Here is a 3,432-nt window from a genome sequence, read left to right as displayed (position 1 = left end):
TCTTTGGAGATTGGCAAATTATATTAAATAGACTATACAATGGGCGATATATGGAGCTCAAGACTGTTGAGTGTATACTCTAAGTTGTGCAAGACATTTGAATGCATTAGCTAACCTCTCTGTGGAGATGGTGGATAGAGTGTGGATCAATGGGTAGAACTGTGTAATCATTTCAACTCTAATAAGTTTAAGATATTTATTGTATAATTCACATTTAAAAGTTTGATAGAACTGTGTAATCATTTAAAATTTTAGTAAAACTGTGTAATCATTTCGACTGGCGCATTGTAATCACTTGACTCAGAACCTCCTGCATCATCCAAGTCAATGAAATATATATGATGGGTATGGTTAGGTGGCATATATCATGTTAGACTTTATTAGGGTTTTGTTTGTCTCCTTTCCTTCACATTTTACCACATTAATTTTTTTACAGTACTCATTTCAATCACACATTCTTCATTAAAATAATATTATACATAAATAAAAAACTTTTCTTATTGCAGTTAAAATAAATGTGTAGGTTAATTATTTATTTTTCGCGTTAGAAGTCATCGTATGGGGTGACGTTAGATTTGGGGTAACCATTGCTTGTTGCCAGACCTAGGAATTACATGTTAATTAATTGCCTTAAATTCTATGTGAATTTGTCACCAATTTTTCTACACCAATAGAATTGCATATCACCTTAGAAAAATTTACTTGACTATTCTGTGGGAATTATGTGTCAGTACTTTGCTTGTGGTCATTATTTGGTATTGTTGGCATGTATAGGTCTAAGGCAAGTGTGAAAAATAAAATATATTTTAATTGTGGTAAAATTTGGGCATAGTTGAAAAAAATTGTCCTAGGATGATAATAAAAGGAAAAATGAGAATAGAGACGAGGCGAATGTGACTTTAGGGTCGAGTAGTGATCCTAGTGAGGTTTATTGAGAGAATAAACCTGGTTCTTACATTGCATCTGTATGTAATCCTTTCTGCATGTTTGTGGTCACTTAATTCTGTTGCAATATTGATGTTACACTTTCAATATGTTTGATGTGTGTAATTGCATGAATTAGAGTGACTTATTACTTTGTGTAATATGTTTACATGCATAGTGGGTCAAGTTTTGTGGCGTACTCTATTTGCTTTGTGAGTGGTGTGAGAGTGTGGTAGTGAGAAGAAAGTTGGGTAGCCGTTTCTCTCCTTTGTCTTTGTGAGCCTGTGTGGTTTGTGAGATTATGTGAGGCAGCCATGTTAGGGTTACCTTCTTTGTCTTTGTGAGCCTCGTTTGTGAGTGTTGTGAAGTAACCAACTCTTTTTTCGATTTTTCTATGTGAGTGTCACCTTTGCCATTTTCTTTGTGGATTTTTGGAGCTTTGGTGATTAGAGAACCTTTGTGGTCACCGAAAGGTGTTGTTTTGCCACAGTGAGTTGGATGTCTTTTGGTAAGGTGGAGTATAGATGCTTAGATGTGCATTGGTGATATGCACGGGGGATGTGGAGTGTGACATTTAGATCATGAGTGGAGATGTGATCAAATGTGTAGAATCTTTTATCTTTGAAAGAGACCCTGATCATGTGGAGTGTGAGAGAGACACTTCTATCACTTCTGTAAGGTGGAGTCCCATTATCCACGTAGGTTGGGAGAAGTAATGTGGTGATAGAGGATTATCCCGAGAGCTTAGGATCTATTGTGACTTACTAGTTAGACATGAGTTGAGTGATCTATTTAGTGAGCATGATGGACGATGAGAGGAGATATATGTTTTCGAAGTGTGAGCAACACAGAATGGGAGAGGATAAGTGTGGTGAGATCTTTTCTTAAGATCATTTATGCATGTGTTGCATATGTGCTTGACCATGGTTTGATTAACCAGGTGTTAGTCTGTGGTTCTGTGTGAACATGATTTTGAAAAGATCTGTGTGTGTTATCCTATTTATCTTCATCGGATGATTATTTATTCATTGTGAATACTTGTTTCTACTTGGATATTCTTGACCTTAGCCCTAGTGAGTACATGGTGCAAGTATGGTATGTGTTTCAGTTCGAAACACAAGGTAACGTCTGTGATTCCAATTTTATTAGATTGCCTTGATTGTGTAAGTATAAACTATATGTTTTGGTTGCTTGCAGATTATTAGGCATCAAGGTAGAGACTGTTGGGTTTTTTTATACCCAATAATCCGGGTGATGATTTAAAACAATTGTCGGTTTATTTATCGACACCATGGACTTGGCTCGGCTCGGAGACGAACTACACTTTCGGATGGCCCAAGTTTTAGTTAGTGTTGGGCTTTGGGGTATTTGTTGAATTAGTGGATTGTGAGTTGGAGTAATTGGTAGCTCATTAGTTTAGGTTTTAAGAAGCCCTTATGCACAAGTTTTTGGCCCAAGTTGTGTGTCTAACCTATGTTTTATATATATATATATATANTTTTCTCGATGGTGGTGAGTAGGTGTGTGTGGAAGAGAGGGCCGAGAGGGTTGAGGGGCAGCCGGTTTGGAGGGTTTGTTGGAATCAAGAGTTATCGAGGGATTTTCGCTACACGCCTCAAGAGCCAGCTAGGCATTAAGCGAGCGATTGTCCTTCCTATTAGGAAAATGTGTAATTGGCAATCTATGACCAAAGGACTTATTTGTCAAAATTGTAAAGTCAAGGACTAAATTGTACAGGTCAAATAGTTCAGGGACTAAAGTTACAATTTAGTAAAGGTTATAGCATAGGTCTAGGGTAAAGTGGGATGCTTTGAAGATGCAAACGGTGCATTGATGTCGTTGGAGTTTCGCCCTGACCTTGCTAGAGCCAAATTGCAGAACTGACCTCGCTGGAGTTTCGCTGGTCTATCGCCTGAGCGAAGGTACGTCGCTCGAGTTTCGCCAGGACCTCGCTCGAGCGACTATGTTATCTGGCCTTTGGTAATTTTAGTGCCTCGCGAATTTTTAACGCTCCATATTGCCAAATTCGACCTACTATATAAACAAAACGTCCGATTTTCATTACGTGACCTTTGGCAAACATTAAAACAACAATCCCTCTCAACTTCCAAAGGTTCAAGAGCCAAAATAAATTCATTCTTTCATCTTTGATTCTCATGGTTCTTTGAATAAAAACATCAACCCTCACAAAACCAAAACACCCTTTCATATCTCCATATAAACTTCCAGAAGATCATCTGTTTGAAGATCCGGGAAGGAAATTGCTTGAAGAGCTGGAGTGCTTGGTGATTCACAGGAGGTAGAAGATATTCAAAGCTGGGATTTTGGCACAGATCTGCAAAATCCAGGATAGCTGTGGTCGATACAGTAAGGAGGTCAGAATATTGTTAGAATCAATAATATCTAACATACTGTAAGTCAATATCTTCTATAGTGGATCTCTACTGGCTTGTGCCCGGAGTTTTACCCTAGTTGGGTTTTCTCCGTCAACATTTTGTTGTGTTTTTA

The sequence above is a fragment of the Olea europaea genome, unplaced genomic scaffold, assembly GCF_002742605.1.
Source record: "Olea europaea var. sylvestris unplaced genomic scaffold, O_europaea_v1 scaffold4871, whole genome shotgun sequence".
Lineage (NCBI taxonomy): Eukaryota > Viridiplantae > Streptophyta > Magnoliopsida > Lamiales > Oleaceae > Olea > Olea europaea.
This window is presented reverse-complemented; position numbering follows the sequence as displayed.